Source organism: Ostrea edulis, chromosome 9 (genome assembly GCF_947568905.1).
Source record: "Ostrea edulis chromosome 9, xbOstEdul1.1, whole genome shotgun sequence".
Taxonomy (NCBI): Eukaryota; Metazoa; Mollusca; class Bivalvia; order Ostreida; family Ostreidae; genus Ostrea; species Ostrea edulis.
Genome location: NC_079172.1, coordinates 3,669,488 through 3,677,961, shown reverse-complemented (window position 1 = coordinate 3,677,961; position 8,474 = coordinate 3,669,488).

Below are 8,474 nucleotides of genomic sequence, written 5' to 3'. Positions count from 1 at the left end.
TTCTCTCACCAGAGGGCGCGCTACGCAAGCTTCACTTGTGGAGCGTAGCGTAACGCCCTCTGGTGAGAGATTGGCATCCCATCACCACTCGGCGGCTGGGAGTAGGTGGTTTCCTCATCATTGAAAAATGTTTGGTATTCACACAGATTGCAGTAGGAGCAGTTATCAGATTTACCGAGACTCATGTAAGCAGCAAGATCTAAGTTCGTACATTTCAAATGAACCCATAGCTCAAAGAAGTCACATTGTATCGCTTTCTGGTTAGACTTTACCGGTTTTCTACATGTACTGCAAGGAAATCTAACTGTCCCTGGATTAGGCGACACATCACCGCAAAGGAGGAGTGTGCATTTTAGTAGGGCGTGATCAAAGCGTATTGAATTTGAAGACCAAAACGGAATGTGTATGCTGTGGGCCTCTATGTAACAGTGTTTAGCTTCGATAGAACCATTTTCTCGCAGTTGATCTAAGTCTCCTGTTCAAATTCTTTTTTGAAAAACGACAGGAACAAATGCTATTACTGTTTTTTTTTTCTATGGCCAGGCTAAGTCCTTGCACCGACATTTTCCCCTCCTACCTCCCTTCGAAAATTGAAGGGAAAAAACTCAGTCTAAATTCTTTCTACTGACAGCTAGTACACCCTTAAACGGCACAAAACACCCTAATGTAGTGTTATTTACAAGCCGTTAATCGTACGGGTTAGCGCGTTATCGGCTATTCGGTTGTCATCGGACATTCGGTTCAATGATGTTGTATGTTTGGGAAACATAGGGTAAGTTCATACGTGGTTGTTTTTTTTTTATATAAAGACACATTCTATGCAGCGGTAATTGTAATTCTACTTAGGTATATGATCATCCTTTCAACAGCTAATAGCGCATTCAAGCAATTCCCGTTTAAGAGTTTAACAACACCGAAAATAGAAATTTCGATATGTATTTTTTTTTTAAATCTACCAAAAATGTGATACTAGAGCAGTGGAATTGTATTTATTTAAGAGGGGATATTCATTTTGCATTTTTAGACTTAGATAATCCTTTAGAAAATGATAGATCATAATAAACTTACAGTAAGAGAACAGTAGAGTTTATCAAAAACATCGGGTGGGATAAAAACATGTTATCGGCAATAAGGTAAATGTTATCGGAAAATTCGGTTTTTCAGAATTTGATTATGTTATTGGAAATAAGGTTTCCATCGTGTTTGAAAACATTTAAAAAATCTAAGCCCTTATTGAATCCGAATTTTATATTTTCGTTTTAGATACCATGGATGATTTCACGTGCTGCTACTGTGTCTTCTCGACATGCCATTTCGAATAATAGTAGAACATTGTACCGATAACCATCCCAATGATGTTATTAAATACAGACAATAAGTCATTTTAATGATTTAACATGTGAAATACCAAGGCTATTCAATGAGAAAATGACATAAAATCGTAAACTTACCAGAGACACTTAAGCGAAAATACATGTATATGTCACAGTAACCTACTTAAAACTACACCTTGATGTACTATCTACCAAAGACCAACCCACATGTAAATCAAATGTAACAGTATTATTTTCTACATAGAATATATAGTGGCTGACACATGCACTAAAACGTGCTAATATTAAACTCAGTCAAGATGGGTGGATAGGGATAAATGCCCCTTTTTCCATCGTGATCAAACCCTAACTTAATGATGCAGTCATTTTCTATCAGATGAGGGCATGTTTTTCTATCATGCAGGCGCGTAGCTGTCTATACGCAGGTATGCGACTGCATGCATATGATTTCAGAGAGAGAGAGAGAGAGAGAGAGAGAGAGAGAGAGAGAGAGAGAGAGAAGAGAGAGAGAGAGATCTTTGCTTTGCCCTGAAATTATTTGTGCCTAAAAATAACTGCATTATATAATCCTGGTTTATAATTCAATCAGCATCATGATGTCCATTCAATCAAATTTAAAGTCGTTTTTGAATTTCAAATCATTAACATCATGTCAAATATCACTTTTATGTACATCAAATATGTATGCTAGTACATGAAGTAGACGGAATAGGGTATTCTTTGTAATCAGTAATATTACTTTTTTTCTTTCGAAAACTACATTTTTTGACGAAATAAAGTATGTTTGAAAGTTTTCAATTTGAAATTATTGTTGTACATATCTTCCACTTTTCATCCATATAAGATTCCTATGGTGAAAGGTAAAGATAACGAACATAAATCCTATAAACAATATAGAATAGATAGTTTGGCAAACACGGACCCCTGGACACACCAGAAGTGGGATAAGGTGCCTAGGAGGAGTAAGCATCCCCTGTCGCCTGGTCACACCCACCGTGAGCCCTATATCCTGATCAGGTAAACGGAGTTATCCGCAGTCAAAATCATCAGTTTCGAGTTCACCGTTCGGTTTAACAGTTTCTATGTGGAAAGGCAACTGACAACAAATGGTAATGCACTCCAATCTTTGAGAAATTGTCTTGTTGCAGATGAAATGAACTGTGGATCGCCGCCAGAAGATAACTCCTCTAGTATTCCGTAGGTGATGAAAGTTCTCCGAAGGCATTCGATTAGACCATGTGCGCGATTGTGAGCTCTCTATGATGGGCCAATACATTTTTGCGAGGAGTCGGAGGAATGACAATCCGATCATTATGCATGACAAACCAACTACTGTGTAAAATTTATCTTTGAATTTAAAGTATTCACGCAAAGACGAGGGCATTTCATGGCGAAATTCTGGCATCCTATTTTCCATTGTTTCAACAAGTTGCACTATCTTATGTGTTTGTGACAACGCACACCATATCCCATGTTATAGACTGAAGATTGAGAGTGTTTATTGATGAGGCAACATTATTTGAGTCTCAATGTTAGATGTGTGTTCCGAAGACTCGTCTATCATTATCGGGAAGGAGAAATTGCGGCGTATATCCAAGAAAGACAAGCCTTCAGATTGATTGTGCTTTTCGTCGATATTTGCTATGTCGACTATGAGCATTAATTGTTCTTGATCTCCAGGCGATTTGTAGCACGGTGTTTTCCACCCGGAATATGAACAATCTTAAACCTTTAACGGAATGTCTTTTCCTTGAAGCTTCGTTGTCGTGCATTTGACAATTGATCTTGTGGTCGACAGCAATAATAAGTTTCGCAACCAAGAACAAAGTATCTAGCTTTGTCAAGAGCTAAGGCTTCGCTTTCCACAGGGGTACATCTAGATTCGGCACCAGTGTTACTAAAAATATTGACTGATCTCTAAATCAATTGTCAAATACACGACAACGAAGCTTCAAGGAAAAGACATTCTGTTATAGGTTTAAGCTGGTTCATATTCCAGGTGGAAAACACCGTGCTGTAATCGCCTGGAGATCAAGAACAATTAATGCTCATAGTCGACATAGCAAATATCGACGAAAAGCACAATCGCTTGTTGCTTCTTCAACAAAAACGGAAAACGGAAATATTCATATCTAGTGATCAGTCATTCAAAAACTTACTTTGTTAAACACCACTCTGATTCCACGCACAAGTACTCTGAAGTTGAGATAAAAAATATGTTCGAGTTCCTCATTGACAATATCTTCGTGGTCTTAGGTGATCAGGTCTTCCAACAGTCTGTTGGAATCCCCATGGGCACGAATTGTGCTCCTTTGTTAGCTGACCTGTTTTTATATTCATATGAAGCAGAATTTATTCAAAAACTTCTACGTGAGAAGAAAAAATCTCTCGCTGTGACCTTCAATTCGACTTTTAGATATATAGATGACGTTTTGTCTATTAACAATGATAGTTTTCATTCATATGTCGATTTGATATATCCCTGTGAGCTCGAAATAAAGGACACCACAGAGTCGTCCACTTCTGCTTCATACTTAGACATTTTATTGAAAGTAGACATTACCGGCAAACTGACAACTCAACTGTATGACAAACGGGATGATTTCAGCTTCTCCATCGTCAACTTCCCACATTTATGTAGCAATATTCCATTATCACCTGCATATGGTGTTTATATATCTCAACTGATTCGATATGCAAGAGCTTGTTCTGGGTATAGTCAGTTTTTATATCGAGGTAAGCTACTGACAAACAAGTTGATGGTACAGGGATTTCAACAGTCTCGATTGAAGTCAGCATTTCGCAAATGCTATGGTCGTTATAACGATCTAGTTCGTCAATACAACCTCGCATTGGGTCAAATGCTGTCTGACGTGTTTCATACCGATTGTTAAGCCGTTCTTGGCACACTGAATTTGACTGCGGATAACTCCGTTTACCTGATCAGGATATAGGGCTCACGGCGGATGTGACCGGTCAACAGGGGATGCTTACTCCTCCTATGCACCTGATCCCACCTCTGGTGTGTCCAGGGGTCCGTGTTTGCCCAACTATCTATTTTGTATTGCTTGTAGGAGTTATGAGATTGATCACTGTTCGTTATCTTCACCTTGCATAAGTGAAACGGCTTCCTATGAGTGTGATTTTCCAACCCTCACGACAACAGAATGGTATTGTCTTTGAACATTTACAATGTTTCTGAAATAGCCAGAATCCTATTCCTGATTTCGAAAAGTCGGTGGCTAAGGATGTCTGTTTTTGTCTCTTCTATTTTGCTAACAATCACGGCCTTTGTCTCAAGGAAAAGGTTTTCCAGCTGAGGGTCCCAACAAAGAGTACCAGGTTTAATTAACTGACGGGAGGATTGTAATCGGTCTGCCATACTGAGAGCATACGAAACCCGGTTAATGAGGCCAAATCATGATCTAATGTCTGTAGTGTTATTTGGAGAAGGAAAGTCTAGGATTGCCTGAATGTATCTTTCGCATGGACGCACATTATCTTTTGTTATCTCAAATCCGGTAAACTCGATAGTATCTTGGGGAAATGTAAATTTCTCTGGGTTTAATGTTATTCCGTGTTTTCCACATAGATGTAACCACTCGCAAGCCTGAAAGAAGCTCTCCTCAATGGTGTCTGCACACACTAGCGTGTCATCGATGCATTTTGTTTTAGTGGGCACATCAGCAACAATTTCATCGAAAGGTCTAGTGTAACCATCTCCTGATGCGATGTATCCTTATGTAGCTGTCGTGTACCTGAATCGACCCCAGGTTTTTATAAAAGTGATAAGGTGCCTGTTTTCCGGACGGATTGGTACACTGTAATAACCATTCCAAACACCAAACACTGTCCTTTTCTTGCCTTGAGGGACCGACCGCGCTTAGTGAACCGGAGATTGAGTTTGGTGTGTTTCTCTTATGGCGTGAACATTATGAGCTTGAAATTCTACGGTTCTCCTCAGTTTTCCATTGATTTTCGCGCAAACGATAATGCGGTGGTACCATGAAAGGCGAAGATAACGAACATCGATCAATTTCATAACTCCTTTAAGTTATATATGACGCAAATGACTATGCAGTGGCACCATGTGACGTGTTCACCAACTGGGTCAGGGTCAATGACACCTAACCGAACCTCTTGATCTAATCCAATTTTCACATCGTCCTGACGGTGTAGAGGGACTGGGACCGGAGTGTAACATGCGATTGGCGTTGCATTAGGATCGATCATAAGCTGTAAAGACGGGCCTTCCATGAGTGGGAGCAGTTGAGGCTCACATGTGTTGAAGGTGCTCGAATTATAGTGTTCTAAAAGAAAGTCTCTGAGTTGGGTAAGTTTTCCTCTGTGGCCGGAAACGGAAGTTTGTCGGTTATTGGTGGCGGGGATTGCCGTATGGGTCAATCACATCGTGACTTAGTGTCGATATTGTTGTCTGTTAGCTGGACTTTGTGATGTCGGCCTCGCTACCAGTAATTTCACCAATAGTAGGAAAATTTTCGGATATCATTCCAAGTGCATTGTAAGCCTCTTTGTTGAGAAAGACTTTATCTGAGCTATATGTGATGCATTTGCTCCTGGTTGTCACGATCCTTTCCAGAAAGTCGCAAAATAATCGCTCCGAGAATTGTGATGCCTTTGTAAGCAGCATACATCTTCATATTCACTGCAATCAAATCACTCTGTTTCAATCCGATCTTGTGAAGAAGTTTTATTCCAGCAAGGCAACTTTGAAAGTCTGTATCTGTCATGCGTTAATTACATTGTTTCTCTTATGTGACGGTACAGTTTTTTGAAACCCAAGTTGGTTATAGTCACTTCATCGACCCTAACAACTACGATGATGAACGGCTGTGTTTGAGATGGGTGTTTTAACTGTGTGCCAGACATTTGCAAATAGAGGTGATGATCGAGGTGAATTTAATAGCTTTCTTCCTTTGCTGAGAAACAGTTGCGGCACAAAGCGAGTCAAAAACTACTCTTTCGGACTCCTCATTTGGTATCGTTTTAACTTTGTTCTGACTACTCGGGCATACGGATTCGATGTGATTTTCACGGTTGCAGTTGTTTCAATGATGTCCATTTGTTTCTAATTTTCGGAGGAGTCCCCCCCCCAAGTCCCCCCTCTCCGCAGTAACCATATAGCTCCAGTTTGTTATGAGGCTTTTTGTGTCCTTTGAAATAGTAGCGATTCCTCTTTATCGATATGAACTTGAAGCGGCTTCCGTTCCTTGTGAGTCAAGAAGGTCTGATACTGAACGCTTCCCAGCTTCTTTAGCTTCGACAAATTTGAAGATTTGCTCGAATGTCATATCCTGATTTTTGTCCCCTAAGAGCTCTAACTGAATGTCTGGATCACAAAGTCCACGAGTGAGGACATCACGTAAGATGGCTTCAGTGTAATTAACGTAAATATTACATCCCGGGCATTGCATTGTGAATTTGCACACGCTAGCTTGACCCCATAGTCTTGCGCCGAACGATCGAACAGTCTCATTGCATCCCTGAGTCATACCGTGGAGCACAACATGTGCTACCATTACGTTTTCTTCCCCGACTGCCAGAGTACGCATGGCTTTATGGACATCTTGCTCGGTTTTGTCAACAAGGGAACCTCCAGTCGATCTTGTAAGGTGTCGTCGCAAAGTTTCGTCACAACACTGGAGCAGTTGTATGACGAGCTCTTTGCCACTCACTTTAGTGACTTGTACGTAGTCTTTCCATCTAGATAGAAAGTAAGTCCAATCTTCCCTAGATCCTGCTGAATAAACAGTTGGTCTTTTGGCTTTCTCGACTTTAACTGTTGCAATGCCCGCGGCAACTGCAGAGTGTACAGTTGCATGTGTATCGAGTAGTGCGGCGACGAGAACGACATCGACTATATGCGGCGAGAACGGCGTCAAGATCATCCGTCTCATATTTGCAATCTGGTATTGGGCACTTTACTAAAGGATGTTGATGTACTATTTCGTAGATGATTTTCAAAGGCTGTACAATATCTCCATCATAAATATAAGTATAATACTGTTTTCTCATATCTTTAATTGACATCAGAAATAATGGAGATCTGAAACAATACATGATAAATGATCGAATTAACAATAATCAATGATAATCATACGGATATTCCACAACCCAAATTTATGATACTATGACAAAGATCTTCTCCAGGAGAACTCGTACCCAAATTTCTATTTGATAAAATGACAAAGTTTTTCTCTCCAGGAGAACCCGTACCCAGATTTCTATTTGATAAAATGACAAAGTTTTTCTCTCCAGGAGAACTCGTACATACATTTTTAAAACAAAATTCGTATCCACATTTCTATTTGGTGAAATGACGTTTTTCTCCAGGAAAACTCGTACCCAGATATTGATGGGTACGACTTCTCTTAGAGAAATCGTACCCAAATGTTTGGGCACGAATTCTCTTTGGTACGACATCTCCTGATAACCCTCACAGGACCGTAGCAGCGAGGTTTCTCTAACATGCCAACACCTGTCGCGACGCAGGACCTCCGCTTTCAAGATCATATCCGAAAGATCCATAATTCTCACTTCTAAATGCCGAGCGTTTGACGAAGACTCAATCACTACTTATGTTTGGTCACCAAGTGAACGCTGTACCACTGACCTAGCTGCAATAATGTAGCCCTCTCCGGTTTTTCTGACGTTTTCTAGACCACAAAAATCGGAAAGGGATACATTATTGCAGCTACCACTGATATTTCATGAATAATTCAAATTTTGCAAAAAATGCTATCTGTTGGTAAGGCTCTTCTGCTTGCAAAGGCATTGGTGTGTAAGGATGATACCCTGGCACTGGCATCGAGTTTTCCCATTGTTCTGGCCTAGTTACCTAACTTGCTTCCGGACATAATTCGATATACATGAACTTTAACTAGCAACCAGACATGTGCACTGAAGTTCCGGAGGCAGGCCAGACATGCCCACAGAAGTTTTTGAAGTAAATTCGACAACTGCCAAGAAAGTCAGGACAATGGGATGAAAATTCTCTTCACCGCTCTGTCGGTGGTAAATCTGGGGTTGGCATAGCATCGTTACACGCTTATTGGTTTCAAATGCAAATATACAAACAAGTTGATGTTGCAGGGGTTTAAACCCAGCATTTCGCACATT